Here is a 27,871-nt window from a genome sequence, read left to right as displayed (position 1 = left end):
AAAACAGCTAGGAAGCACAATTTGGCAGTGGGTTGCAGAGAAAAAGAAATATGCTGGCACAAAAATCCAATTGAGTGTTTAAACAGCTCTTCATTTTCTGGCTTTATTTTTATGCTAACTAATTTGTTCTCTGAAAAGTGTCCACAAAGCCAAGTATCTGATTAACATATTTGTAGGGATGGTTTTTCACCTATTACTAAATTAAACTTGCTTCATTGGAAAGGCAGCAAGATGTATCCTCATTTCAATATCTACTGAAATAATACAGGTTGACACCAGGAAACATTAACGCCACTGCATCCTTGCTGCTTTCTCATGTGGAAGTCTGTTTAATGTGAAAACAAGGTGATATCTAATTAGCACACAGGTAAGGAATTAAGAAAATCTTTATTTAAGGGTGAAGATGTTTCTCACAAAATCGTTGCCCCAATGCATCATTGAAATTCAAGCTGGAAAGATGATTTTAATATATCACTTGTACATTTTGTATTGCTCTTATGGTGACAATGTAGTTTGTTTTTGTCAATTACCATTTTAATAATAGGGTAAAGAAAATTAAGTGGATTTTTGAAAGAAAACAATACTGTCAATATACTATTAAAACAAATTAAAATGGTAAAAGTTATTGTACTTTAAGTAAAAATAAAAGCGAAAATATCAATCCCAGTTTTGGATTACTTTAATGAACAAAAAAAAAAATTCATATAGCAAAGGATAGTTTCAATCTGCCTACCTCTGGGTTATGGGCCCAGCATGCTTCCATTGCAGTACTCTGCTGCACATGTAAGTGCAAGAGATCCTGAAGCACTCACTCATCATGCGAAAGTACTAATGTGTTTCTTCATTGGTTGCTGGAAGAAACATCTTACAAAAACTCTCCAGATTATTGACTTTTTAAAGTTTTTCTAGGAATCGTTCTAGATGAATGCTTATTAGTCTTTGTCAGTATGTGCTTTTTGCAAAGTGTCGCTGTGGCGCAATCAGTTAGTGTGTATGGTTATTAACCAAAAGGTTGGTGGTTCAATCCCACCCAGGGACGTAATTGACCTTGTTATCAGATTTTGGTGATCTTTAAGTAGACAAGTCAAAATTTCAAACCCCCTGTTATGGTGTAGGGTACCTGGCCTTCTCTGATGTAATCAGAGTTAGATTTGATTCAGTGATTTTATAAAAACAGCTAGGAAGCACAATTTAGCAGTGGGTTGCAGAGAAAAAGAAATATGCTGGCAAAAAAATCCAATTGAGTGATTAAACAGCTCTTCATTTTCTGGCTTTATTTTTATGCTAACAAATTTGTTCTCTGAAAAGTGTCCACAAAGCCAAGTCTCTGATTAACACCTTTGTAGGGATGGTTTTTCACCTATTACTAAATTAAACTTGCTTCATTGGAAAGGCAGCAAGATGCATCCTCATTTCAATGTCTACTGAAATAATACAGGTTGACACCAGGAAACATTAACGCCACTGCATCCTTGCTGCTTTCGCATGTGGAAGTCTGTTTAATGTGAAAACAAGGTGATATCTAATTAGCACACAGGTAAGGAATTAAGAAAATCTTTATTTAAGGGTGAAGGTGTTTCTCACAAAATCGTTGCCCCAATGCATCATTGAAATTCAAGCTGGAAAGATGATTTTAATATATCACTTGTACATTTTGTATTGCTCTTCTGGTGACAATGTAGTTTGTTTTTGTCAATTACCATTTTAATAATAGGGTAAAGAAAATTAAGTGGATTTTTGAAAGAAAACAATACTGTCAATATACTATTAAAACAAATTAAAATGGTAAAAGTTATTGTACTTTAAGTAAAAATAAAAGCTAAAATATCAATCCCAGTTTTGGATTACTTTAATGAACAAAAAAAAAATGCATATAGCAAAGGATAGTTTCAATCTGCCTACCTCTGGGTTATGGGCCCAGCATGCTTCCATTGCAGTACTCTGCTGCACATGTAAGAGCAAGAGATCCTGAAGCACTCACTCATCATGCGAAAGTACTAATGTGTTTCTTCATTGGTTGCTGGTGAAACATCTTACAAAAACTCTCCAGATTATTGACTTTTTAAAGTTTTTCTAGGAAACGTTCTAGATGAATGCTTATTAGTCTTTGTCAGTATGTGCTTTTTGCAAAGTGTCTCTGTGGCGCAATCGGTTAGTGTGTTCAGCTATTTATCAAAAGGTTGGTGGTTCAATCCCACCCAGGGACGTAATTGACCTTGTGATCACATTTTGGTGATATTTAAGTAGACAAGTCAAAATTGCAAACCCCCTCTTATGGTATAGGGTACCTGGCCTTCTCTGATGTAATCAGAGTTAGATTTGATTAAGTGATTTTATAAAAAAACAGCTAGGAAGCACAATTTAGCAGTGGGTTGCAGAGAAAAAGAAAAATGCTGGCAGAAAAATCCAATTGAGTGATTAAACAGCTCTTCATTTTCTGGCTTTATTTTTATGATTACAAATTTGTTCTCTGAAAAGTGTCCACAAAGCCAAGTATCTGATTAACATCTTTGTAGGGATGGTTTTTCACCTATTACTAAATTAAACTTGCTTCATTGGAAAGGCAGCAAGATGCATCCTCATTTCAATATCTACGGAAATAATACAGGTTGACACCAGGAAACATTAACGCCACTGCATCTTTGCTGTTTTCTCATGTGGAAGTCTGTTTAATGTGAAAACAAGGTGATATCTAATTAGCACACAGGTAAGGAATTAAGAAAATCTTTATTTAAGGGTGAAGATGTTTCTCACAAAATCGTTGCCCCAATGCATCATTGAAATTCAAGCTGGAAAGATGATTTTAATATATCACTTGTACATTTTGTATTGCTCTTCTGGTGACAATGTAGTTTGTTTTTGTCAATTACCATTTTAATAATCGGGTAAAGAAAATTAATTGGATTTTTGAAAGAAAACAATACTGTCAATATACTATTAAAACAAATTAAAATGGTAAAAGTTATTGTACTTTAAGTAAAAATAAAAGAGCAAAAATATCAATCCCAGTTTTGGATTACTTTAATTAACAAAAAAAAATGCATATAGCAGAGGATAGTTTCAATATGCCTACCTCTGGGTTATGGACCCAGCATGCTTCCATTACAGTACTCTGCTGCACATGTAAGTGCAAAAGATCCTGAAGCACTCACTCATCATGGGAAAGTACCAATGTGTTTCTTCATTGGTTGATGGAAGAAACATCTTACAAAAACTCTCCACATTATTGACTTTTTAAAATGTTTCTAGGAATCGTTCTAGATGAATGCTTATTAGCCTTTGTCAGTATGTACTTTTGCAAAGTGTCGCTGTGGCGCAATCAGTTAGTGTGTAAGGCTATTAACCAAAAGGTTGGTGGTTCAATCCCACCCAGGGATTTAATTGACCTTGTTATCAGATTTTGGTGATCTTTAAGTAGACAAGTCAAAATTTCAAACCCCCTGTTATGGTGTAGGGTACCTGGCCTTCTCTGATGTAATCAGAGTTAGATTTGATTCAGTGATTTTATAAAAACAGCTAGGAAGCACAATTTAGCAGTGGGTTGCAGAGAAAAAGAAATATGCTGGCAGAAAAATCCAATTGAGTGATTAAACAGCTCTTCATTTTCTGGCTTTATTTTTATGCTAACAAATTTGTGCTCTGAAAAGTGTCCACAAAGCCAAGTATCTGATTAACACCTTTGTAGGGATGGTTTTTCACCTATTATTAAATTAAACTTGCTTCATTGGAAAGGCAGCAAGTGATGTCATCCAAGCATTGGGTCAAAGTTGGCTTCAAACCTCGTCTGCTTATGAAAAGAGAAAAGGGGTATGCAGGGCATGGCGGCCTTTTGCGGTGCTTGGATGACCCCTAGTTCGCATTAAATAATGCAGTCGAGTTTCCCACATTTGGGGAAATCACAGAGGTCAGCATACCCAGAATGCAATGAATGAACCGCACCCTGGGAGAACAGTCTTCATGACCATGGTATCTCCTATGCAAAATAAGTATGATTTGGGATAGGGCTGGGGAGGGCCGCTGCTCAGGCACATCTCTGTCAAGTAAAGGAGATTCAACTGAGGCAGCACAAGGGAACTCTCATCTGGGGACAACAACTGCAGGGAGAACACATATTTTCAGATGAACATGGGAGGGCAGAAGGCTGCCTAATACTGAAGCACCCCCAAACAACAAACCAAATGCAACAACTAGTGCAAGCATTCCTGGGGGAAGGCCTGCAGCAGATGGATTTGCATATGGCGATGTCATCCAAGCAGTGGGTCAAAGTTGGCTTCAACCCTCGTCTGCATATGAAAAGAGAAAAGGGGTGTGCAGGGCATGGCGGCCTTTTGCGGCACTTGGATGACCCCTAGTTCGCATTAAACACCTCCACCCTCCGTCGGTGTGGGGCTCATGTTGGCTATGCCCCAGCCCCTGAAGGATTCAAGCTGATTTCTTGCAGCAGCTGGGCACTGTAACAGCTCCAGAGCTGCTCTGTAAGGCAAGTAAAAGGGTGTGGGCCCTGCAGCAATACCTGTAGTTCGCATTGTGCGAGACCCCTAGTTCGCATTAAACACCCCCACCCTCCTTCGGTGTGGGGCTCATGTTGGCCATGCCCCAGCCCCTGAAGCATTCACGCTGATTTCTTGCAGCAGCTGGGCACTGTAACAGCTCAAGAGCTGCTCTGTAAGGCAAGTAAAAGGGTGTGGGCCCTGCAGCACTACCTGTAGTTTGCATTGTGCATTGGAAGGCACAAAGTAAGCAGACGGGAGGAGAAGTCAGGATAGTGCACAAGGGTATAGACGGGAGGGGCTCAAGAAAAAAGAAGTGGAAACAGACAGCAAACTAGGCTTCCAATGCACAATGCAAACTACAGGTAGTGCTGCAGGGCCCACACCCTTTTACTTGCCTTACAGAGCAGCTCTGGAGCTGTTTAATCACTCAATTGGATTTTTCTGCCAGCATAATTTTTCTCTTACGTCCTAGAGGATGCTGGGGATTCCGTAAGGACCATGGGGGATAGACGGGCTCCGCAGGAGACATGGGCACTTTAAGAAAGACTTTAGATCTGGGTGTGCACTGGCTCCTCCCTCTATGCCCCTCCTCCAGACCTCAGTTTACTACTGTGCCCAGAGGAGACTGGGTGCTTTTCAGGGAGCTCTCCTGAGTTTCCTGACAGAAAGTATATTTGTTAGATTTTTTTATTTTCAGGGAGCCTGCTGGCAACAGACTCCCTGCATCGAGGGGCGGAGGGGAGAGATGCACACCTACTTCTGTGAGTTGATAGGCTCTGCTTCTTAGGCTACTGTACAGCATTAGCTCCAGAGGGATCGGTACGCAGGTCTCACCCTCGCCGTCCGTCCCAGAGCCGCACCGCCGTCCCCCTCGCAGAGCCGGAAGATAGAAGCCGGGTGAGTATGAGAAGAAAAGAAGACTTCAGAGGCGGCGGAAGACTTCATGATCTTCACTGAGGTAACGCACAGCAGTAAAGCTGTGCTCCATTGCTCCAATACACCTCACACACGGCAGTCAGTGTAAGGGTGAAGGGCGCAGGGGGGACGCCCTGGGCAGCAATATAGACCTCTCTTTGGCAAAATAAATATATATGCAGCTAGGCACTGTATATATATATATAAGAGCCCCCGCCATTTTTTTACTATATTTGAGCGGGACAGAAGCCCGTCGCTGAGGGGGTGGGGCTTCTCCCTCAGCACTCACCAGCGCCATTTTCTCCACAGCACCGCTGAGGGGAAGCTCCACGGACTCTCCCCTGCTTATACCACGGTAGAAAGAGGGTCTTAAAGAAGAGGGGGGCACATAATTAGGCGCATATATATATGGAAATACAGCGCTACTGGGTAAACATAAAATTATTGTGTTTTTTTCCTGGGTCATATAGCGCTGGGGTGTGTGCTGGCATACTCTCTCTCTCTGTCTCTCCAAAGGGCCTTGTTGGGGAACTGTCCTCAGATAAGAGGATTCCCTGAGTGTATGGTGTGTCGGTACACGTGTGTCGACATGTCTGAGGTAGAAGGCTCTCCTAGAGAGGAGCAGGAGCAAATTAATGTGGTGTCTCCATCGACAACGCCGACACCTGACTGGATGGATATGTGGAATGTTTTAAGTGCTAATGTAAACTTATTACACAAGAGATTAGACAAAGCTGAAGCTAGGGAACAGTCAGGGAGTCAACCCATGCCTGTCCCTATGTCGCAGGGACCTTCGGGGTCTCAAAAGCGCCCACTATCCCAAATAGTTGACACAGATACCGACACAGATTCTGACTCCAGTGTCGACTACGATGATGCAAAGTTACAGCCAAAATTGGCTAAATGTATTCGATATATGATTATTGCAATAAAAGATGTTTTGCACATCACAGAGTCCCCTGTCCCTGACACGAGGGTACACATGTATAAGGGAAAGAAACCTGAGATAACCTTTCCCTCCTCACATGAGTTGAACGAATTATGTGAAAAAGCTTGGGAATCTCCAGACAAAAAGCTGCAGATTCCCAAAAGGATTCTTATGGCGTATCCTTTCCCGCCAATGGACAGGATACGGTGGGAATCCTCCCCTAGGGTGGATAAAGCATTGACACGCTTATCCAAAAAGGTAGCGCTGCCATCCCAGGATACGGCTACCATCAGGGACCCTGCTGACCGCAAGCAGGAGGTTACCCTAAAGTCCATTTACACACATTCTGGTACCTTACTCAGACCGGCAATTGCGTCGGCCGGGGTTGTAGCGCGGTGGCAGCATGGACAGATACCTTATCAGCAGAGATTGAGACCCTAGATAAGGATGCTATGTTATTGACCATAGGGCATATAAAAGATGCTGTCCTATATATGAGAGATGCTCAAAGTGACATTAGTCTACTGGGTTCTAGAATAAACGCTATGTCGATTTCTGCTAGACGAGTCCTATGGACCCGGCAATGGACAGGTGATGCCGACTCAAAAAGGCATATGGAGGTTTTACCTTACAGGGGTGAGGAATTGTTTGGGGAAGGTCTCTCGGACCTAGTCTCCACAGCTACAGCTGGTAAATCAAATTTTTTGCCTTATATTCCCTCACAGCCTAAGAAAGCACCACATTATCAAATACAGTCCTTTCGATCACAGAGAAACAAGAAAGTACGAGGTGCGTCCTTTCTTGCCAGAGGTAAGGGCAGAGGGAAGAAGCTGCACAACACAGCTAGTTCCCAGGAACAGAAGTCCTCCCCGGCCTCTACAAAATCCACCGCATGACGCTGGGGCTCCGCTAAAGGAGTCCGCCCAGTTGGGGGCACGTCTTCGAGTTTTCAGCCACATCTGGGTTCATTCGCAGGTGGATCCCTAGGCAATAGAAATTGTTTCTCAGGGTTACAAGCTGAAATTCGAAGAGGTGCCTCCTCGCCGGTTTTTCAAATCGGCCCTACCATCTTCTCCCCAGGAAAGGGAGATAGTGTTAAATGCAATTCACAAATTGTATCTTCAACATATGCAGATGAGGGTTCAAGCCAACTTTGGCCCACTGCTTGGATGACATCACCGTATGCAAATCCGTCTTCTGCAGACCTTCTCCCAGGAATGCTTGTACTAGTTGTTGCATTTGGTTTGTTGTTTGGGCGTGCTTCAGTATTAGGCAGCCTTCTGCCCTCCCATGTTCATCTGAAAATATGTGTTCTCCCGGCAGTTGTTGTCCCCAGATGAGAGTTCCCTTGTGCTGCCTCAGTTGAATCTCCTTTACTTGACAGAGATGTGCCTGAGCAGCGGCCCTCCCCAGCCCTATCTCAAATCATACTTATTTTGCATAGGAGATACCATGGTCATAAAGATTGTTCTCCCAGGGTGAGGTTCATTCATTGCATTCTGGGTATGCTGACCCCTGTGATTTCCCCAAATGTGGGAAACTCAACTGCATTATTTGTGGTAGTGGGGGACTGTGTTTGTGTTTTCCTCTGGTCAGCTCTGGTAAAAGTCAGATTTCTTTGTCTCAGATCTTCCTCTAGCCTTGTTCTTCTTTCGAGAGTTCCATTGTGCTGCCTCAGTTTGACCTCCTTCACTTGACAGGGGGGTACCCGAGCAGCGACCCTCCCCAGCTCTAGCCCAACTCCTACATACCTGCCAGGTGAGATACTATGATCATGAAGGTGCTTCTCCCAGGGCAAGGCTCACCCATTGCACTCTGGGTGTGCTGCTCCTGCGATTTCCCCAAATGTGGGAAACTTGACTGCATAATTTGTGTTTCCCCTGGTCGGCTCTCGTATAATTCAGATCTCTTTGTCTCAGGTCTCTCTCCAGCCTAGTTTGCTGTCTGTTTCCACTTCTGTTTTCTTGAGCCGCTCCCTTCTATGCCCTTGCGCACTATCCTGACTTCTCCCGTCTGCTTACTTTGTGCCTTCCAACGCACAATGCGAACTACAGGTAGTGCTGCAGGGCCCACACCCTTTTACTTGCCGTACAGAGCAGCTCTGGAGCTGTTACAGTGCCCAGCTGCTGCAAGAAATCAGCTTGAATGCTTCAGGGGCTGGGGCATAGCCAACATGAGCCCCACACCGAAGGAGGGTGGAGGTATTTAATGCGAACTAGGGGTCATCCAAGCACCGCAAAAGGCCGCCATGCCCTGCATAACCCTTTTCTCTTTTCATATGCAGATGAGGGTTCCAGCCAACTTTGGCCCACTGCTTGGATGACATCACCGTATGCAAATCCGTCTTCTGCAGACCTTCTCCCAGGAATGCTTTTACTAGTTGTTACATTTGGTTTGTTGTTTGGGGGTGCTTCAGTATTAGGCAGCCTTCTGCCCTCCCATGTTCATCTGAAAATATGTGTTCTCCCTGCAGTTGTTGTCCCCAGATGAGAGTTCCCTTGTGCTGCCTCAGTTGAATCTCCTTTACTTGACAGAGATGTGCCTGAGCAGCGGCCCTCCCCAGCCCTATCCCAAATCATACTTATTTTGCATAGAAGTTTCCATGGTCATGAAGATTGTTCTCCCAGGGTGAGGTTCATTCATTGCATTCTGGGTATGCTGACCCCTGTGATTTCCCCAAATGTGGGAAACTCGACTGCATTAATTGTGGTAGTGGGGGACTGTGTTTGTGCTTTCCTCTGGTCAGCTCTGGTAAAAGACAGATTTCTTTGTCTCAGATCTTCCTCTAGCCTTGTTCTTTTTTCGAGAGTTTCCTTGTGCTGCCTCAGTTGGATCTCCTTCACTTGACAGGGGGGTGCCCGAGCAGCGACCCTCCCCATCTCTAGCCCAACTCCTACTTACCTGCCAGGTGAGATACTATGATCAGGAAGGTGCTTCTCCCAGGGCAAGGCTCACCCATTGCACTCTGGGTGTGCTGCTCCTACGATTTCCCCAAATGTGGGACACTTGACTGCATAATTTGTGTTTCCTCTAGTCGGCTACTCGTATAATTCAGATCTCTTTGTCTCAGGTCTCTCTCCAGCCTAGTTTGCTGTCTGTTTCCACTTCTCTTTTCTTGAGCCGCTGCCTTCTATGCCCTTGTGCACTCTCCTGACTTCTCCTGTCTGCTTACTTTGTGCCTTCCAACGCACAATGCAAACTACAGGTAGTGCTGCAGGGCCCACACCCTTTTACTTGCCTTTCAGAGCAGCTCTGGAGCTGTTACAGTGCCCAGCTGCTGCAAGAAATCAGCTTGAATGCTTCAGGGGCTGGGGCATAGCCAACATGAGCCCCACACCGACGGAGGGTGGAGGTGTTTAATGCGAACTAAGGGTCATCCAAGCGCCGCAAAAGGCCGCCATGCCCTGCATACCCCTTTTCTCTTTTCATATGCAGATGAGGGTTCCAGCCAACTTTGGCCCACTGCTTGGATGACATCACCGTATGCAAATCCGTCTTCTGCAGACCTTCCCCCAGGAATGCTTGTACTAGTTGTTGCATTTGGTTTGTTGTTTGGGGTGCTTCAGTATTAGGCAGCCTTCAGCTCTCCCATGTTCATCTGAAAATATGTGTTCTCCCTGCAGTTGTTGTCCCCAGATGAGAGTTCCCTTGTGCTGCCTCAGTTGAATCTCCTTTACTTGAAAGAGATGTGCCTGAGCAGCGGCCCTCCCCAGCCCTATCCCAAATCATACTTATTTTGCATAGGAGATACCATGGTCATGAAGATTGTTCTCCCAGGGTGAGGTTCATTCATTGCATTCTGGGTATGCTGACCCCTGTGATTTCCCCAAATGTGGGAAACTCGACTGCATTATTTGTGGTAGTGGGGGACTGTGTTTGTGCTTTCCTCTGGTCAGCTCTGGTAAAAGTCAGATTTCTTTGTCTCAGATCTTCCTCTAGCCTTGTTCTTTTTTTGAGTGTTTCCTTGTGCTGCCTCAGTTGGATCTCCTTCACTTGACAGGGGGGTGCCCGAGCAGCGACCCTCCCCAGCTCAAGCCCAACTCCTACTTACCGGCCAAGTGAGATACTATGATCAGGAAGGTGCTTCTACCAGGGCAAGGCTCACCCATTGCACTCTGGGTGTGCTGCTCCTACGATTTCCCCAAATGTGGGACACTTGACTGCATAATTTGTGTTTCCTCTGGTCGGCTACTCGTATAATTCAGATCTCTTTGTCTCAGGTCTCTCTCCAGCCTAGTTTGCTGTCTGTTTCCACTTCTCTTTTCTTGAGCCCCCGCCTTCTATGCCCTTGTGCACTCTCCTGACTTCTCCTGTCTGCTTACTTTGTGCCTTCCAACGCACAATGCAAACTACAGGTAGTGCTGCAGGGCCAACACCCTTTTACTTGCCTTACAGAGCAGCTCTGGAGCTGTTACAGTGCCCAGCTGCTGCAAGAAATCAGCTTGAATGCTTCAGGGGCTGGGGCATAGCCAACATGAGCAGCAAGATGCAGCACTGGACTATTAGTAATGTACTGTTGTATGCTGAGCACCACAATGCAGCACAAGACAATGAGCAGTGATACTGAGCACTGATGAGGATACTACTGAGAACTGACACTGAGCAGGAGAGACACACTACTAGTATTACTGAGCAGCAATAAGTAACCACTGATACTGGGCACTGATATTGAGATTTCCACTGAGAGAACATAGCCACGTCCTCTCCGCTCTCTCTTCAATGCACGAGTAAAAATGGCGGCAACGCGCAGCTCTTTATATGGAATCCGAATCTCGCGAGAATCTGACAGCGGGATGATGACATTTTCCCTTGTTCAGGTTTTCATAGTCAGGCGGGAACAACCGAGCCTGCCACGGACCAGTGTAAACCACGTGGAGTTCGTCGGGAATTCGGTTCTCGGAGAACCGAACCCGCTCCTCTATATATACTATATTACTATGTTACTGTAGTATACAGAACACCACAATGCAATGAGCAGTGATAGTGAGCACTGATGAGGATACTAGAACTGACACTGAGCAGCAAGATGCAGCACTGGACTATTAGTAATGTACTGTAGTATGCTGAGCACCACAATGCAGCACAAGACAATGAGCAGTGATACTGAGCACTGATGAGGATACTACTGAGAACTGACACTGAGCAGGAGAGACACACTACTAGTATTACTGAGCAGCAATAAGTAACCACTGATACTGAGCACTGATATTGAGATTTCCACTGAGAGAACATAGCCACGTCCTCTCCGCTCTCTCTTCAATGCACGAGTAAAAATGGCAGCAACGCGCAGCTCTTTATATGGAATCCGAATCTCGCAAGAATCCGACAGCGGGATGATGACATTTTCCCTTGTTCAGGTTTTCCGAGTCAGGCGGGAACAACCGAGCCTGCCTCGGACCAGTGTAAACCACGTGGAGTTCGTGGGGAATTCGGTTCTCGGAGAACCGAACCCGCTCCTCTCTACCTTATACCCATCAATTTTTTTATTTTCAATCTAAGCCCCTGCAGTTTTCTGTAAGCATCTGCTTCGCTATGATGATCAACAAGTCACAAGGGCAAACACTCAGGGCTTGAGGCGTAGATCTTAGGACCAGCTGCTACAAGCATGGCAGAGGTGTCACTATCACTGGTGACACCCAGAAAGGTAGCGAGGGAGATTGTAATGCAGTGCGCGCAGATAAACAGCGCAATGGTAAAAAGGAGGCATGGTTTCATAGGTAGGGGCGTGGCCTGGTGGCCTGAATCTACATTTTGTTGCTCCGGGTGTCCCGGGGGTTGGGGGCTGCACCCGGGGACTAGTGTGTGAGCTGTGCTGGCTCCTGCACAGTGACAGGGCATGGCCACCCAGCATGACGCCTCCCTTCTTGACCATGATGTAATTGCAGTCGCACTGCAGTTCAGCGTGATCATAAAAAATGGTGTAGGCTCCTGCTGGTGCAGGCTGTAGAGAAAAGCTGCTGTGACCACGCCCCCTGTGTCTCCTCCGTTGCAGACCCCATTTTGAAGCCTTGCCCCCGGACTAAGAGAAAAGTATGCCCTTGCGCACTATCCTGACTTCTCCTCCCGTCTGCTTAATTTGTGCCTTCCAACGCACAATGCGAACAACAGGTGGTGCTGCAGGGCCCACACCCTTTTACTTGCCTTACAGAACAGCTCTGGAGCTGTTACAGTGCCCAGCTGCTGCAAGAAATCAGCTTGAATGCTTCAGGGGATGGGGCATGGCCAACATGAGCCCCACACCAAAGGAGGGTGGGGGTGTTTAATGCGAACTAGGGGTCATCCAAGCACTGCAAAAGGCCGCCATGCCCTGCATGCCCCTTTTCTCTTTTCATATGCAGATGAGGGTTCCAGTCAACTTTGGCCCACTGCTTGGATAACATCACCGTATGCAAATCCGTCTGCTGCAGACCTTCCCCAAGGAGTGCTTGTACTAGTTGTTGCATATGGTTTGATATTTGATGGTGCTTCAGTATTAGGCAGCCTTCCGCCCTCCCATGTTCATCTGAAAAGATGTGGTCTCCCTGCAGTTGTTGTCCCCAGATGAGAGTTCCCTTGTGCTGCCTCAGTTGAATCTCCTTTACTTGACAGAGATGTGCCTGAGCAGCGGCCCTCACCAGCCCTATCCCAAATCATACTTATTTTGCATAGGAGATACCATGGTCATGAAGATTGTTCTCCCAGGGTGAGGTTCATTCATTGCATTCTGGGTATGCTGACCCCTGTGATTTTCCCAAATGTGGGAAACTCGACTGCATTATTTGTGGTAGTGGGGGACTGTGTTTGTGCTTTCCTCTGGTCAGCTCTGGTAAAAGTCAGATTTCTTTGTCTCAGATCTTCCTCTAGCCTTGTTCTTCTTTCGAGAGTTCCCTTGTGCTGCCTCAGTTGGATCTCTTTCACTTGACAGGGGGGTGCCCGAACAGCGACCCTCCCCAGCTCTAGCCCAACTCCTACTTACCTGCCAGGTGAGATACTATGATCATGAAGGTGCTTCTCCCAGGGCAAGGCTCACCAATTGCACTCTGGGTGTGCTGCCCCTGCGATTTCCCCAAATGTGGGAAACTTGACTGCATAATTTGTGTTTCCCCTGGTCGGCTCTCGTATAATTCAGATCTCTTTGTCTCAGGTCTCTCTCCAGCCTAGTTTGCTGTCTGTTTCCACTTCTCTTTTCTTCAACCGCTCCCTTCTATACCCTTGTGCACTATCCTGACTTCTCCTCCCGTCTGCTTACTTTGTGCCTTCCAATGCACAATGCAAACTACAGGTAGTGCTGCAGGGCCCACACCCTTTTACTTGCCTTACAGAGCAGCTCTGGAGCTGTTACAGTGCCCAGCTGCTGCAAGAAATCAGCTTGAATGCTTCAGGGGATGGGGCATGGCCAACATGAGCCCCACACCAAAGGAGGGTGGAGGTGTTTAATGCGAACTAGGGGTCATCCAAGCACCACAAAAGGCCGCCATGCCCTGCACGCCCCTTTTCTCTTTTCATATGCAGATGAGGGTTGAAGCCAACTTTGACCCACTGCTTGGATGACATCACCGTATGCAAATCCGTCTTCTGCAGAACTTCCCCCAGGAATGCTTGCACTAGTTGTTGCATTTGGTTTGTTGTTTGGGGGTGCTTCAGTATTAGGCAGCCTTCTGCCCTCCCATGTTCATCTGAAAATATGTGTTCTCCCTGCAGTTGTTGTCCCCAGATGAGAGTTCCCTTGTGCTGCCTCAGTTGAATCTCCTTTACTTGACAGAGATGTGCATGAGCAGCGGCCCTCCCCAGCCCTATTCCAAATCATACTTATTTTGCATAGGAGATACCATGGTCATGAAGATTGTTCTCCCAGGGTGAGGTTCATTCATTGCATTTTGGGTATGCTGACCCCTGTGATTTCCCCAAATGTGGGAAACTTGACTGCATTATTTGTGGTAGTGGGGGACTGTGTTTGTGCTTTCCTCTGGTCAGCTCTGGTAAAAGTCAGATTTCTTTGTCTCAGATTTTCCTCTAGCCTTGTTCTTCTTTCGAGAGTTCCATTGTGCTGCCTCAGTTGGATCTCCTTCACTTGACAGGGGGGTACCCGAGCAGCGACCCTCCCCAGCTCTAGCCCAACTCCTACTTACCTGCCAGGTGAGATACTATGATCATGAAGGTGCTTCTCCCAGGGCAAGGCTCACCCATTGCACTCTGGGTGTGCTGCCCCTGCGATTTCCCCAAATGTGGGAAACTTGACTGCATAATTTGTGTTTCCCCTGGTCGGCTCTCGTATAATTCAGATCTATTTGTCTCAGGTCTCTCTCCAGCCTAGTTTGCTGTCTGTTTCCACTTCTCTTTTCTTCAGCCGCTCCCTTCTATACCCTTGTGCACTATCCTGACTTCTCCTCCCGTCTGCTTACTTTGTGCCTTCCAATGCACAATGCAAACTACAGGTAGTGCTGCAGGGCCCACACCCTTTTACTTGCCTTACAGAGCAGCTCTGGAGCTGTTACAGTGCCCAGCTGCTGCAAGAAATCAGCTTGAATGCTTCAGGGGATGGGGCATGGCCAACATGAGCCCCACACCAAAGGAGGGGGGAGGTGTTTAATGCGAACTAGGGGTCATCCAAGCACTGCAAAAGGCCGCCATGCCCTGCATGCCCCTTTTCTCTTTTCATATGCAGATGAGGGTTCCAGTCAACTTTGGCCCACTGCTTGGATAACATCACCGTATGCAAATCCGTCTGCTGCAGACCTTCCCCCAGGAGTGCTTGTACTAGTTGTTGCATATGGTTTGATATTTGATGGTGCTTCAGTATTAGGCAGCCTTCCGCCCTCCCATGTTCATCTGAAAAGATGTGGTCTCCCTGCAGTTGTTGTCCCCAGATGAGAGTTCACTTGTGCTGCCTCAGTTGAATCTCCTTTACTTGACAGAGATGTGCCTGAGCAGCTGCCCTCACCAGCCCTATCCCAAATCATACTTATTTTGCATAGGAGATACCATGGTCATGAAGATTGTTCTCCCAGGGTGAGGTTCATTCATTGCATTCTGGGTATGCTGACCCCTGTGATTTTCCCAAATGTGGGAAACTCGACTGCATTATTTGTGGTAGTGGGGGACTGTGTTTGTGCTTTCCTCTGGTCAGCTCTGGTAAAAGTCAGATTTCTTTGTCTCAGATCTTCCTCTAGCCTTGTTCTTCTTTCGAGAGTTCCCTTGTGCTGCCTCAGTTGGATCTCTTTCACTTGACAGGGGGGTGCCCGAACAGCGACCCTCCCCAGCTCTAGCCCAACTCCTACTTACCTGCCAGGTGAGATACTATGATCATGAAGGTGCTTCTCCCAGGGCAAGGCTCACCCATTGCACTCTGGGTGTGCTGCCCCTGCGATTTCCCCAAATGTGGGAAACTTGACTGCATAATTTGTGTTTCCCCTGGTCGGCTCTCGTATAATTCAGATCTCTTTGTCTCAGGTCTCTCTCCAGCCTAGTTTGCTGTCTGTTTCCACTTCTCTTTTCTTCAACCGCTCCCTTCTATACCCTTGTGCACTATCCTGACTTCTCCTCCCGTCTGCTTACTTTGTGCCTTCCAATGCACAATGCAAACTACAGGTAGTGCTGCAGGGCCCACACCCTTTTACTTGCCTTACAGAGCAGCTCTGGAGCTGTTACAGTGCCCAGCTGCTGCAAGAAATCAGCTTGAATGCTTCAGGGGATGGGGCATGGCCAACATGAGCCCCACACCAAAGGAGGGTGGAGGTGTTTAATGCGAACTAGGGGTCATCCAAGCACCACAAAAGGCCGCCATGCCCTGCACGCCCCTTTTCTCTTTTCATATGCAGATGAGGGTTGAAGCCAACTTTGACCCACTGCTTGGATGACATCACCGTATGCAAATCCGTCTTCTGCAGAACTTCCCCCAGGAATGCTTGCACTAGTTGTTGCATTTGGTTTGTTGTTTGGGGGTGCTTCAGTATTAGGCAGCCTTCTGCCCTCCCATGTTCATCTGAAAATATGTGTTCTCCCTGCAGTTGTTGTCCCCAGATGAGAGTTCCCTTGTGCTGCCTCAGTTGAATCTCCTTTACTTGACAGAGATGTGCATGAGCAGCGGCCCTCCCCAGCCCTATTCCAAATCATACTTATTTTGCATAGGAGATACCATGGTCATGAAGATTGTTCTCCCAGGGTGAGGTTCATTCATTGCATTTTGGGTATGCTGACCCCTGTGATTTCCCCAAATGTGGGAAACTTGACTGCATTATTTGTGGTAGTGGGGGACTGTGTTTGTGCTTTCCTCTGGTCAGCTCTGGTAAAAGTCAGATTTCTTTGTCTCAGATTTTCCTCTAGCCTTGTTCTTCTTTCGAGAGTTCCATTGTGCTGCCTCAGTTGGATCTCCTTCACTTGACAGGGGGGTACCCGAGCAGCGACCCTCCCCAGCTCTAGCCCAACTCCTACTTACCTGCCAGGTGAGATACTATGATCATGAAGGTGCTTCTCCCAGGGCAAGGCTCACCCATTGCACTCTGGGTGTGCTGCCCCTGCGATTTCCCCAAATGTGGGAAACTTGACTGCATAATTTGTGTTTCCCCTGGTCGGCTCTCGTATAATTCAGATCTATTTGTCTCAGGTCTCTCTCCAGCCTAGTTTGCTGTCTGTTTCCACTTCTCTTTTCTTCAGCCGCTCCCTTCTATACCCTTGTGCACTATCCTGACTTCTCCTCCCGTCTGCTTACTTTGTGCCTTCCAATGCACAATGCAAACTACAGGTAGTGCTGCAGGGCCCACACCCTTTTACTTGCCTTACAGAGCAGCTCTGGAGCTGTTACAGTGCCCAGCTGCTGCAAGAAATCAGCTTGAATGCTTCAGGGGATGGGGCATGGCCAACATGAGCCCCACACCAAAGGAGGGGGGAGGTGTTTAATGCGAACTAGGGGTCATCCAAGCACTGCAAAAGGCCGCCATGCCCTGCATGCCCCTTTTCTCTTTTCATATGCAGATGAGGGTTCCAGTCAACTTTGGCCCACTGCTTGGATAACATCACCGTATGCAAATCCGTCTGCTGCAGACCTTCCCCCAGGAGTGCTTGTACTAGTTGTTGCATATGGTTTGATATTTGATGGTGCTTCAGTATTAGGCAGCCTTCCGCCCTCCCATGTTCATCTGAAAAGATGTGGTCTCCCTGCAGTTGTTGTCCCCAGATGAGAGTTCACTTGTGCTGCCTCAGTTGAATCTCCTTTACTTGACAGAGATTTGCCTGAGCAGCTGCCCTCACCAGCCCTATCCCAAATCATACTTATTTTGCATAGGAGATACCATGGTCATGAAGATTGTTCTCCCAGGGTGAGGTTCATTCATTGCATTCTGGGTATGCTGACCCCTGTGATTTTCCCAAATGTGGGAAACTCGACTGCATTATTTGTGGTAGTGGGGGACTGTGTTTGTGCTTTCCTCTGGTCAGCTCTGGTAAAAGTCAGATTTCTTTGTCTCAGATCTTCCTCTAGCCTTGTTCTTCTTTCGAGAGTTCCCTTGTGCTGCCTCAGTTGGATCTCTTTCACTTGACAGGGGGGTGCCCGAACAGCGACCCTCCCCAGCTCTAGCCCAACTCCTACTTACCTGCCAGGTGAGATACTATGATCATGAAGGTGCTTCTCCCAGGGCAAGGCTCACCCATTGCACTCTGGGTGTGCTGCCCCTGCGATTTCCCCAAATGTGGGAAACTTGACTGCATAATTTGTGTTTCCCCTGGTCGGCTCTCGTATAATTCAGATCTCTTTGTCTCAGGTCTCTCTCCAGCCTAGTTTGCTGTCTGTTTCCACTTCTCTTTTCTTCAACCGCTCCCTTCTATACCCTTGTGCACTATCCTGACTTCTCCTCCCGTCTGCTTACTTTGTGCCTTCCAATGCACAATGCAAACTACAGGTAGTGCTGCAGGGCCCACACCCTTTTACTTGCCTTACAGAGCAGCTCTGGAGCTGTTACAGTGCCCAGCTGCTGCAAGAAATCAGCTTGAATGCTTCAGGGGATGGGGCATGGCCAACATGAGCCCCACACCAAAGGAGGGTGGAGGTGTTTAATGCGAACTAGGGGTCATCCAAGCACCGCAAAAGGCCGCCATGCCCTGCACGCCCCTTTTCTCTTTTCAAATGCAGATGAGGGTTGAAGCCAACTTTGACCCACTGCTTGGATGACATCACCGTATGCAAATCCGTCTTCTGCAGAACTTCCCCCAGGAATGCTTGCACTAGTTGTTGCATTTGGTTTGTTGTTTGGGGGTGCTTCAGTATTAGGCAGCCTTCTGCCCTCCCATGTTCATCTGAAAATATGTGTTCTCCCTGCAGTTGTTGTCCCCAGATGAGAGTTCCCTTGTGCTGCCTCAGTTGAATCTCCTTTACTTGACAGAGATGTGCATGAGCAGCGGCCCTCCCCAGCCCTATTCCAAATCATACTTATTTTGCATAGGAGATACCATGGTCATGAAGATTGTTCTCCCAGGGTGAGGTTCATTCATTGCATTTTGGGTATGCTGACCCCTGTGATTTCCCCAAATGTGGGAAACTTGACTGCATTATTTGTGGTAGTGGGGGACTGTGTTTGTGCTTTCCTCTGGTCAGCTCTGGTAAAAGTCAGATTTCTTTGTCTCAGATTTTCCTCTAGCCTTGTTCTTCTTTCGAGAGTTCCATTGTGCTGCCTCAGTTGGATCTCCTTCACTTGACAGGGGGGTACCCGAGCAGCGACCCTCCCCAGCTCTAGCCCAACTCCTACTTACCTGCCAGGTGAGATACTATGATCATGAAGGTGCTTCTCCCAGGGCAAGGCTCACCCATTGCACTCTGGGTGTGCTGCCCCTGCGATTTCCCCAAATGTGGGAAACTTGACTGCATAATTTGTGTTTCCCCTGGTCGGCTCTCGTATAATTCAGATCTATTTGTCTCAGGTCTCTCTCCAGCCTAGTTTGCTGTCTGTTTCCACTTCTCTTTTCTTCAGCCGCTCCCTTCTATACCCTTGTGCACTATCCTGACTTCTCCTCCCGTCTGCTTACTTTGTGCCTTCCAATGCACAATGCAAACTACAGGTAGTGCTGCAGGGCCCACACCCTTTTACTTGCCTTACAGAGCAGCTCTGGAGCTGTTACAGTGCCCAGCTGCTGCAAGAAATCAGCTTGAATGCTTCAGGGGATGGGGCATGGCCAACATGAGCCCCACACCAAAGGAGGGGGGAGGTGTTTAATGCGAACTAGGGGTCATCCAAGCACTGCAAAAGGCCGCCATGCCCTGCATGCCCCTTTTCTCTTTTCATATGCAGATGAGGGTTCCAGTCAACTTTGGCCCACTGCTTGGATAACATCACCGTATGCAAATCCGTCTGCTGCAGACCTTCCCCCAGGAGTGCTTGTACTAGTTGTTGCATATGGTTTGATATTTGATGGTGCTTCAGTATTAGGCAGCCTTCCGCCCTCCCATGTTCATCTGAAAAGATGTGGTCTCCCTGCAGTTGTTGTCCCCAGATGAGAGTTCACTTGTGCTGCCTCAGTTGAATCTCCTTTACTTGACAGAGATGTGCCTGAGCAGCTGCCCTCACCAGCCCTATCCCAAATCATACTTATTTTGCATAGGAGATACCATGGTCATGAAGATTGTTCTCCCAGGGTGAGGTTCATTCATTGCATTCTGGGTATGCTGACCCCTGTGATTTTCCCAAATGTGGGAAACTCGACTGCATTATTTGTGGTAGTGGGGGACTGTGTTTGTGCTTTCCTCTGGTCAGCTCTGGTAAAAGTCAGATTTCTTTGTCTCAGATCTTCCTCTAGCCTTGTTCTTCTTTCGAGAGTTCCCTGGTGCTGCCTCAGTTGGATCTCCTTCACTTCACAGGGGGGAACCCGAGCAGCGACCCTCCCCAGCTCTAGCCCAACTCCTACTTACCTGCCAGGTGAGATACTATGATCATGAAGGTGCTTCTCCCAGGGCAAGGCTCAACCATTGCACTCTGGGTGTGCTGCTCCTGCGATTTCCCCAAATGTGGGAAACTTGACTGCATAATTTGTGTTTCCCCTCGTCGGCTCTCGTATAATTCAGATCTCTTTGTCTCAGGTCTCTCTCCAGCCTAGTTTGCTGTCTGTTTCCACTTCTCTTTTCTTCAGCCGCTCCCTTCTATACCCTTGTGCACTATCCTGACTTCTCCTCCCGTCTGCTTACTTTGTGCCTTCCAATGCACAATGCAAACTACAGGTAGTGCTGCAGGGCCCACACCCTTTTACTTGCCTTACAGAGCAGCTCTGGAGCTGTTACAGTGCCCAGCTGCTGCAAGAAATCAGCTTGAATGCTTCAGGGGCTGGGGCATAGCCAACATGAGCCCCACACCAAAGGAGGGTGGAGGTGTTTAATGCAAACTAGGGGTCAGCCAAGCGCCGCAAAAGGCCACCATGCCCTGCACGCCCCTTTTCTCTTTTCATATGCAGACGAGGGTTGAAGCCAACTTTGACCCACTGCTTGGATGACATCACCATATGCAAATCCATCTGCGGCAGGCCTTCCCCCAGGAATGCTTGCACTAGTTGTTGCATTTGGTTTGTTGTTTGGGGGTGCTTCAGTATTAGGCAGCCTTCTGCCCTCCCATGTTCATCTTCAGGGGATGGGGCATGGCCAACATGAGCCCCACACCAAAGGAGGGTGGAGGTGTTTAATGCGAACTAGGGGTCATCCAAGCACCGCAAAAGGCCGCCATGCCCTGCACGCCCCTTTTCTCTTTTCATATGCAGATGAGGGTTGAAGCCAACTTTGACCCACTGCTTGGATGACATCACCGTATGCAAATCCGTCTTCTGCAGAACTTCACTTGACAGGGGGGTGCCCGAGCAGCGACCCTCCCCATCTCTAGCCCAACTCCTACTTACCTGCCAGGTGAGATACTATGATCAGGAAGGTGCTTCTCCCAGGGCAAGGCTCACCCATTGCACTCTGGGTGTGCTGCTCCTACGATTTCCCCAAATGTGGGACACTTGACTGCATAATTTGTGTTTCCTCTAGTCGGCTACTCGTATAATTCAGATCTCTTTGTCTCAGGTCTCTCTCCAGCCTAGTTTGCTGTCTGTTTCCACTTCTCTTTTCTTGAGCCGCTGCCTTCTATGCCCTTGTGCACTCTCCTGACTTCTCCTGTCTGCTTACTTTGTGCCTTCCAACGCACAATGCAAACTACAGGTAGTGCTGCAGGGCCCACACCCTTTTACTTGCCTTTCAGAGCAGCTCTGGAGCTGTTACAGTGCCCAGCTGCTGCAAGAAATCAGCTTGAATGCTTCAGGGGCTGGGGCATAGCCAACATGAGCCCCACACCGACGGAGGGTGGAGGTGTTTAATGCGAACTAAGGGTCATCCAAGCGCCGCAAAAGGCCGCCATGCCCTGCATACCCCTTTTCTCTTTTCATATGCAGATGAGGGTTCCAGCCAACTTTGGCCCACTGCTTGGATGACATCACCGTATGCAAATCCGTCTTCTGCAGACCTTCCCCCAGGAATGCTTGTACTAGTTGTTGCATTTGGTTTGTTGTTTGGGGTGCTTCAGTATTAGGCAGCCTTCAGCTCTCCCATGTTCATCTGAAAATATGTGTTCTCCCTGCAGTTGTTGTCCCCAGATGAGAGTACCCTTGTGCTGCCTCAGTTGAATCTCCTTTACTTGAAAGAGATGTGCCTGAGCAGCGGCCCTCCCCAGCCCTATCCCAAATCATACTTATTTTGCATAGGAGATACCATGGTCATGAAGATTGTTCTCCCAGGGTGAGGTTCATTCATTGCATTCTGGGTATGCTGACCCCTGTGATTTCCCCAAATGTGGGAAACTCGACTGCATTATTTGTGGTAGTGGGGGACTGTGTTTGTGCTTTCCTCTGGTCAGCTCTGGTAAAAGTCAGATTTCTTTGTCTCAGATCTTCCTCTAGCCTTGTTCTTTTTTTGAGAGTTTCCTTGTGCTGCCTCAGTTGGATCTCCTTCACTTGACAGGGGGGTGCCCGAGCAGCGACCCTCCCCAGCTCAAGCCCAACTCCTACTTACCTGCCAAGTGAGATACTATGATCAGGAAGGTGCTTCTACCAGGGCAAGGCTCACCCATTGCACTCTGGGTGTGCTGCTCCTACGATTTCCCCAAATGTGGGACACTTGACTGCATAATTTGTGTTTCCTCTGGTCGGCTACTCGTATAATTCAGATCTCTTTGTCTCAGGTCTCTCTCCAGCCTAGTTTGCTGTCTGTTTCCACTTCTCTTTTCTTGAGCCCCTGCCTTCTATGCCCTTGTGCACTCTCCTGACTTCTCCTGTCTGCTTACTTTGTGCCTTCCAACGCACAATGCAAACTACAGGTAGTGCTGCAGGGCCAACACCCTTTTACTTGCCTTACAGAGCAGCTCTGGAGCTGTTACAGTGCCCAGCTGCTGCAAGAAATCAGCTTGAATGCTTCAGGGGCTGGGGCATAGCCAACATGAGCAGCAAGATGCAGCACTGGACTATTAGTAATGTACTGTTGTATGCTGAGCACCACAATGCAGCACAAGACAATGAGCAGTGATACTGAGCACTGATGAGGATACTACTGAGAACTGACACTGAGCAGGAGAGACACACTACTAGTATTACTGAGCAGCAATAAGTAACCACTGATACTGGGCACTGATATTGAGATTTCCACTGAGAGAACATAGCCACGTCCTCTCCGCTCTCTCTTCAATGCACGAGTAAAAATGGCGGCAACGCGCAGCTCTTTATATGGAATCCGAATCTCGCGAGAATCCGACAGCGGGATGATGACATTTTCCCTTGTTCAGGTTTTCCGAGTCAGGCGGGAACAACCGAGCCTGCCACGGACCAGTGTAAACCACGTGGAGTTCGTCGGGAATTCGGTTCTCGGAGAACCGAACCCGCTCCTCTATATATACTATATTACTATGTTACTGTAGTATACAGAACACCACAATGCAATGAGCAGTGATAGTGAGCACTGATGAGGATACTAGAACTGACACTGAGCAGCAAGATGCAGCACTGGACTATTAGTAATGTACTGTAGTATGCTGAGCACCACAATGCAGCACAAGACAATGAGCAGTGATACTGAGCACTGATGAGGATACTACTGAGAACTGACACTGAGCAGGAGAGACACACTACTAGTATTACTGAGCAGCAATAAGTAACCACTGATACTGAGCACTGATATTGAGATTTCCACTGAGAGAACATAGCCACGTCCTCTCCGCTCTCTCTTCAATGCACGAGTAAAAATGGCAGCAACGCGCAGCTCTTTATATGGAATCCGAATCTCGCAAGAATCCGACAGCGGGATGATGACATTTTCCCTTGTTCAGGTTTTCCGAGTCAGGCGGGAACAACCGAGCCTGCCTCGGACCAGTGTAAACCACGTGGAGTTCGTGGGGAATTCGGTTCTCGGAGAACCGAACCCGCTCCTCTCTACCTTATACCCATCAATTTTTTTATTTTCAATCTAAGCCCCTGCAGTTTTCTGTAAGCATCTGCTTCGCTATGATGATCAACAAGTCACAAGGGCAAACACTCAGGGCTTGAGGCGTAGATCTTAGGACCAGCTGCTACAAGCATGGCAGAGGTGTCACTATCACTGGTGACACCCAGAAAGGTGGCGAGGGAGATTGTAATGCAGTGCGCGCAGATAAACAGCGCAATGGTAAAAAGGAGGCATGGTTTCATAGGTAGGGGCGTGGCCTGGTGGCCTGAATCTACATTTTGTTGCTCCGGGTGTCCCGGGGGTTGGGGGCTGCACCCGGGGACTAGTGTGTGAGCTGTGCTGGCTCCTGCACAGTGACAGGGCATGGCCACCCAGCATGACGCCTCCCTTCTTGACCATGCTGTAATTGCAGTCGCACTGCAGTTCAGCGTGATCATAAAAAATGGTGTAGGCTCCTGCTGGTGCAGGCTGTAGAGAAAAGCTGCTGTGACCACGCCCCCTGTGTCTCCTCCGTTGCAGACCCCATTTTGAAGCCTTGCCCCCGGACTAAGAGAAAAGTATGCCCTTGCGCACTATCCTGACTTCTCCTCCCGTCTGCTTAATTTGTGCCTTCCAACGCACAATGCGAACAACAGGTGGTGCTGCAGGGCCCACACCCTTTTACTTGCCTTACAGAACAGCTCTGGAGCTGTTACAGTGCCCAGCTGCTGCAAGAAATCAGCTTGAATGCTTCAGGGGATGGGGCATGGCCAACATGAGCCCCACACCAAAGGAGGGTGGGGGTGTTTAATGCGAACTAGGGGTCATCCAAGCACTGCAAAAGGCCGCCATGCCCTGCATGCCCCTTTTCTCTTTTCATATGCAGATGAGGGTTCCAGTCAACTTTGGCCCACTGCTTGGATAACATCACCGTATGCAAATCCGTCTGCTGCAGACCTTCCCCAAGGAGTGCTTGTACTAGTTGTTGCATATGGTTTGATATTTGATGGTGCTTCAGTATTAGGCAGCCTTCCGCCCTCCCATGTTCATCTGAAAAGATGTGGTCTCCCTGCAGTTGTTGTCCCCAGATGAGAGTTCCCTTGTGCTGCCTCAGTTGAATCTCCTTTACTTGACAGAGATGTGCCTGAGCAGCGGCCCTCACCAGCCCTATCCCAAATCATACTTATTTTGCATAGGAGATACCATGGTCATGAAGATTGTTCTCCCAGGGTGAGGTTCATTCATTGCATTCTGGGTATGCTGACCCCTGTGATTTTCCCAAATGTGGGAAACTCAACTGCATTATTTGTGGTAGTGGGGGACTGTGTTTGTGCTTTCCTCTGGTCAGCTCTGGTAAAAGTCAGATTTCTTTGTCTCAGATCTTCCTCTAGCCTTGTTCTTCTTTCGAGAGTTCCCTTGTGCTGCCTCAGTTGGATCTCTTTCACTTGACAGGGGGGTGCCCGAACAGCGACCCTCCCCAGCTCTAGCCCAACTCCTACTTACCTGCCAGGTGAGATACTATGATCATGAAGGTGCTTCTCCCAGGGCAAGGCTCACCCATTGCACTCTGGGTGTGCTGCCCCTGCGATTTCCCCAAATGTGGGAAACTTGACTGCATAATTTGTGTTTCCCCTGGTCGGCTCTCGTATAATTCAGATCTCTTTGTCTCAGGTCTCTCTCCAGCCTAGTTTGCTGTCTGTTTCCACTACTCTTTTCTTCAACCGCTCCCTTCTATACCCTTGTGCACTATCCTGACTTCTCCTCCCGTCTGCTTACTTTGTGCCTTCCAATGCACAATGCAAACTACAGGTAGTGCTGCAGGGCCCACACCCTTTTACTTGCCTTACAGAGCAGCTCTGGAGCTGTTACAGTGCCCAGCTGCTGCAAGAAATCAGCTTGAATGCTTCAGGGGATGGGGCATGGCCAACATGAGCCCCACACCAAAGGAGGGTGGAGGTGTTTAATGCGAACTAGGGGTCATCCAAGCACCGCAAAAGGCCGCCATGCCCTGCACGCCCCTTTTCTCTTTTCATATGCAGATGAGGGTTGAAGCCAACTTTGACCCACTGCTTGGATGACATCACCGTATGCAAATCCGTCTTCTGCAGAACTTCCCCCAGGAATGCTTGCACTAGTTGTTGCATTTGGTTTGTTGTTTGGGGGTGCTTCAGTATTAGGCAGCCTTCTGCCCTCCCATGTTCATCTGAAAATATGTGTTCTCCCTGCAGTTGTTGTCCCCAGATGAGAGTTCCCTTGTGCTGCCTCAGTTGAATCTCCTTTACTTGACAGAGATGTGCATGAGCAGCGGCCCTCCCCAGCCCTATTCCAAATCATACTTATTTTGCATAGGAGATACCATGGTCATGAAGATTGTTCTCCCAGGGTGAGGTTCATTCATTGCATTTTGGGTATGCTGACCCCTGTGATTTCCCCAAATGTGGGAAACTTGACTGCATTATTTGTGGTAGTGGGGGACTGTGTTTGTGCTTTCCTCTGGTCAGCTCTGGTAAAAGTCAGATTTCTTTGTCTCAGATTTTCCTCTAGCCTTGTTCTTCTTTCGAGAGTTCCATTGTGCTGCCTCAGTTGGATCTCCTTCACTTGACAGGGGGGTACCCGAGCAGCGACCCTCCCCAGCTCTAGCCCAACTCCTACTTACCTGCCAGGTGAGATACTATGATCATGAAGGTGCTTCTCCCAGGGCAAGGCTCACCCATTGCACTCTGGGTGTGCTGCCCCTGCGATTTCCCCAAATGTGGGAAACTTGACTGCATAATTTGTGTTTCCCCTGGTCGGCTCTCGTATAATTCAGATCTATTTGTCTCAGGTCTCTCTCCAGCCTAGTTTGCTGTCTGTTTCCACTTCTCTTTTCTTCAGCCGCTCCCTTCTATACCCTTGTGCACTATCCTGACTTCTCCTCCCGTCTGCTTACTTTGTGCCTTCCAATGCACAATGCAAACTACAGGTAGTGCTGCAGGGCCCACACCCTTTTACTTGCCTTACAGAGCAGCTCTGGAGCTGTTACAGTGCCCAGCTGCTGCAAGAAATCAGCTTGAATGCTTCAGGGGATGGGGCATGGCCAACATGAGCCCCACACCAAAGGAGGGGGGAGGTGTTTAATGCGAACTAGGGGTCATCCAAGCACTGCGAAAGGCCGCCATGCCCTGCATGCCCCTTTTCTCTTTTCATATGCAGATGAGGGTTCCAGTCAACTTTGGCCCACTGCTTGGATAACATCACCGTATGCAAATCCGTCTGCTGCAGACCTTCCCCCAGGAGTGCTTGTACTAGTTGTTGCATATGGTTTGATATTTGATGGTGCTTCAGTATTAGGCAGCCTTCCGCCCTCCCATGTTCATCTGAAAAGATGTGGTCTCCCTGCAGTTGTTGTCCCCAGATGAGAGTTCACTTGTGCTGCCTCAGTTGAATCTCCTTTACTTGACAGAGATGTGCCTGAGCAGCTGCCCTCACCAGCCCTATCCCAAAATATTACTTATTTTGCATAGGAGATACCATGGTCATGAAGATTGTTCTCCCAGGGTGAGGTTCATTCATTGCATTCTGGGTATGCTGACCCCTGTGATTTTCCCAAATGTGGGAAACTCGACTGCATTATTTGTGGTAGTGGGGGACTGTGTTTGTGCTTTCCTCTGGTCAGCTCTGGTAAAAGTCAGATTTCTTTGTCTCAGATCTTCCTCTAGCCTTGTTCTTCTTTCGAGAGTTCCCTGGTGCTGCCTCAGTTGGATCTCCTTCACTTCACAGGGGGGAACCCGAGCAGCGACCCTCCCCAGCTCTAGCCCAACTCCTACTTACCTGCCAGGTGAGATACTATGATCATGAAGGTGCTTCTCCCAGGGCAAGGCTCAACCATTGCACTCTGGGTGTGCTGCTCCTGCGATTTCCCCAAATGTGGGAAACTTGACTGCATAATTTGTGTTTCCCCTCGTCGGCTCTCGTATAATTCAGATCTCTTTGTCTCAGGTCTCTCTCCAGCCTAGTTTGCTGTCTGTTTCCACTTCTCTTTTCTTCAGCCGCTCCCTTCTATACCCTTGTGCACTATCCTGACTTCTCCTCCCGTCTGCTTACTTTGTGCCTTCCAATGCACAATGCAAACTACAGGTAGTGCTGCAGGGCCCACACCCT

At 48.0% G+C, this 27,871-nt stretch overlaps 27 non-coding genes and 3 pseudogenes across 27 annotated transcripts; 29 read left to right on the top strand and 1 right to left on the bottom strand.

Moving 5' to 3' along the window:
• Positions 1–3,811: 3,811 nt before the first annotated feature.
• On the bottom strand, positions 3,812–3,990 carry LOC135036204 (U1 spliceosomal RNA; annotated as a pseudogene).
• Positions 3,991–7,763: 3,773 nt separating this feature from the next.
• On the top strand, positions 7,764–7,927 carry LOC135036249 (U1 spliceosomal RNA). Its single transcript, XR_010231055.1, has one exon. It is a non-coding gene; the product is annotated as a U1 spliceosomal RNA (small nuclear RNA).
• A 152-nt stretch (positions 7,928–8,079) lies between these two features.
• LOC135036144 (U1 spliceosomal RNA) lies at positions 8,080–8,242 on the top strand. The gene has a single exon (XR_010230978.1). It is a non-coding gene; the product is annotated as a U1 spliceosomal RNA (small nuclear RNA).
• Positions 8,243–8,913: 671 nt separating this feature from the next.
• On the top strand, positions 8,914–9,077 carry LOC135036084 (U1 spliceosomal RNA). Its single transcript, XR_010230920.1, has one exon. It is a non-coding gene; the product is annotated as a U1 spliceosomal RNA (small nuclear RNA).
• Positions 9,078–9,229: 152 nt separating this feature from the next.
• Positions 9,230–9,393, top strand: LOC135036156 (U1 spliceosomal RNA). Its single transcript, XR_010230989.1, has one exon. It is a non-coding gene; the product is annotated as a U1 spliceosomal RNA (small nuclear RNA).
• Positions 9,394–10,063: 670 nt separating this feature from the next.
• LOC135036095 (U1 spliceosomal RNA) lies at positions 10,064–10,227 on the top strand. Its single transcript, XR_010230930.1, has one exon. It is a non-coding gene; the product is annotated as a U1 spliceosomal RNA (small nuclear RNA).
• A 152-nt stretch (positions 10,228–10,379) lies between these two features.
• LOC135036202 (U1 spliceosomal RNA) lies at positions 10,380–10,543 on the top strand. Its single transcript, XR_010231010.1, has one exon. It is a non-coding gene; the product is annotated as a U1 spliceosomal RNA (small nuclear RNA).
• A 2,424-nt stretch (positions 10,544–12,967) lies between these two features.
• On the top strand, positions 12,968–13,131 carry LOC135036221 (U1 spliceosomal RNA). The gene has a single exon (XR_010231028.1). It is a non-coding gene; the product is annotated as a U1 spliceosomal RNA (small nuclear RNA).
• Positions 13,132–13,283: 152 nt separating this feature from the next.
• LOC135036177 (U1 spliceosomal RNA) lies at positions 13,284–13,446 on the top strand. The gene has a single exon (XR_010230997.1). It is a non-coding gene; the product is annotated as a U1 spliceosomal RNA (small nuclear RNA).
• Positions 13,447–14,120: 674 nt separating this feature from the next.
• LOC135036244 (U1 spliceosomal RNA) lies at positions 14,121–14,284 on the top strand. Its single transcript, XR_010231051.1, has one exon. It is a non-coding gene; the product is annotated as a U1 spliceosomal RNA (small nuclear RNA).
• Positions 14,285–14,436: 152 nt separating this feature from the next.
• Positions 14,437–14,599, top strand: LOC135036119 (U1 spliceosomal RNA). The gene has a single exon (XR_010230953.1). It is a non-coding gene; the product is annotated as a U1 spliceosomal RNA (small nuclear RNA).
• A 674-nt stretch (positions 14,600–15,273) lies between these two features.
• On the top strand, positions 15,274–15,437 carry LOC135036220 (U1 spliceosomal RNA). Its single transcript, XR_010231027.1, has one exon. It is a non-coding gene; the product is annotated as a U1 spliceosomal RNA (small nuclear RNA).
• Positions 15,438–15,589: 152 nt separating this feature from the next.
• LOC135036107 (U1 spliceosomal RNA) lies at positions 15,590–15,752 on the top strand. The gene has a single exon (XR_010230942.1). It is a non-coding gene; the product is annotated as a U1 spliceosomal RNA (small nuclear RNA).
• Positions 15,753–16,426: 674 nt separating this feature from the next.
• On the top strand, positions 16,427–16,590 carry LOC135036243 (U1 spliceosomal RNA). The gene has a single exon (XR_010231050.1). It is a non-coding gene; the product is annotated as a U1 spliceosomal RNA (small nuclear RNA).
• Positions 16,591–16,742: 152 nt separating this feature from the next.
• LOC135036117 (U1 spliceosomal RNA) lies at positions 16,743–16,905 on the top strand. The gene has a single exon (XR_010230951.1). It is a non-coding gene; the product is annotated as a U1 spliceosomal RNA (small nuclear RNA).
• A 674-nt stretch (positions 16,906–17,579) lies between these two features.
• LOC135036209 (U1 spliceosomal RNA) lies at positions 17,580–17,743 on the top strand. Its single transcript, XR_010231016.1, has one exon. It is a non-coding gene; the product is annotated as a U1 spliceosomal RNA (small nuclear RNA).
• A 152-nt stretch (positions 17,744–17,895) lies between these two features.
• LOC135036105 (U1 spliceosomal RNA) lies at positions 17,896–18,058 on the top strand. Its single transcript, XR_010230940.1, has one exon. It is a non-coding gene; the product is annotated as a U1 spliceosomal RNA (small nuclear RNA).
• A 674-nt stretch (positions 18,059–18,732) lies between these two features.
• LOC135036242 (U1 spliceosomal RNA) lies at positions 18,733–18,896 on the top strand. The gene has a single exon (XR_010231049.1). It is a non-coding gene; the product is annotated as a U1 spliceosomal RNA (small nuclear RNA).
• Positions 18,897–19,048: 152 nt separating this feature from the next.
• Positions 19,049–19,211, top strand: LOC135036116 (U1 spliceosomal RNA). The gene has a single exon (XR_010230950.1). It is a non-coding gene; the product is annotated as a U1 spliceosomal RNA (small nuclear RNA).
• A 674-nt stretch (positions 19,212–19,885) lies between these two features.
• On the top strand, positions 19,886–20,049 carry LOC135036197 (U1 spliceosomal RNA). Its single transcript, XR_010231008.1, has one exon. It is a non-coding gene; the product is annotated as a U1 spliceosomal RNA (small nuclear RNA).
• A 152-nt stretch (positions 20,050–20,201) lies between these two features.
• LOC135036167 (U1 spliceosomal RNA) lies at positions 20,202–20,337 on the top strand (annotated as a pseudogene).
• Positions 20,338–21,172: 835 nt separating this feature from the next.
• Positions 21,173–21,336, top strand: LOC135036155 (U1 spliceosomal RNA). The gene has a single exon (XR_010230988.1). It is a non-coding gene; the product is annotated as a U1 spliceosomal RNA (small nuclear RNA).
• A 670-nt stretch (positions 21,337–22,006) lies between these two features.
• On the top strand, positions 22,007–22,170 carry LOC135036083 (U1 spliceosomal RNA). Its single transcript, XR_010230919.1, has one exon. It is a non-coding gene; the product is annotated as a U1 spliceosomal RNA (small nuclear RNA).
• A 152-nt stretch (positions 22,171–22,322) lies between these two features.
• LOC135036189 (U1 spliceosomal RNA) lies at positions 22,323–22,486 on the top strand. Its single transcript, XR_010231005.1, has one exon. It is a non-coding gene; the product is annotated as a U1 spliceosomal RNA (small nuclear RNA).
• A 2,424-nt stretch (positions 22,487–24,910) lies between these two features.
• LOC135036247 (U1 spliceosomal RNA) lies at positions 24,911–25,074 on the top strand. Its single transcript, XR_010231054.1, has one exon. It is a non-coding gene; the product is annotated as a U1 spliceosomal RNA (small nuclear RNA).
• A 152-nt stretch (positions 25,075–25,226) lies between these two features.
• LOC135036104 (U1 spliceosomal RNA) lies at positions 25,227–25,389 on the top strand. Its single transcript, XR_010230939.1, has one exon. It is a non-coding gene; the product is annotated as a U1 spliceosomal RNA (small nuclear RNA).
• Positions 25,390–26,063: 674 nt separating this feature from the next.
• On the top strand, positions 26,064–26,227 carry LOC135036241 (U1 spliceosomal RNA). The gene has a single exon (XR_010231048.1). It is a non-coding gene; the product is annotated as a U1 spliceosomal RNA (small nuclear RNA).
• Positions 26,228–26,379: 152 nt separating this feature from the next.
• Positions 26,380–26,542, top strand: LOC135036115 (U1 spliceosomal RNA). Its single transcript, XR_010230949.1, has one exon. It is a non-coding gene; the product is annotated as a U1 spliceosomal RNA (small nuclear RNA).
• Positions 26,543–27,217: 675 nt separating this feature from the next.
• LOC135036229 (U1 spliceosomal RNA) lies at positions 27,218–27,381 on the top strand. The gene has a single exon (XR_010231036.1). It is a non-coding gene; the product is annotated as a U1 spliceosomal RNA (small nuclear RNA).
• Positions 27,382–27,533: 152 nt separating this feature from the next.
• On the top strand, positions 27,534–27,669 carry LOC135036166 (U1 spliceosomal RNA; annotated as a pseudogene).
• Positions 27,670–27,871: the final 202 nt, after the last annotated feature.

This window comes from Pseudophryne corroboree, unplaced genomic scaffold, assembly GCF_028390025.1.
Source record: "Pseudophryne corroboree isolate aPseCor3 unplaced genomic scaffold, aPseCor3.hap2 scaffold_630, whole genome shotgun sequence".
Lineage (NCBI taxonomy): Eukaryota > Metazoa > Chordata > Amphibia > Anura > Myobatrachidae > Pseudophryne > Pseudophryne corroboree.
The sequence above is the reverse complement of the archived record's forward strand: the minus strand, read 5'-3'. Positions and strand labels throughout refer to the sequence as shown.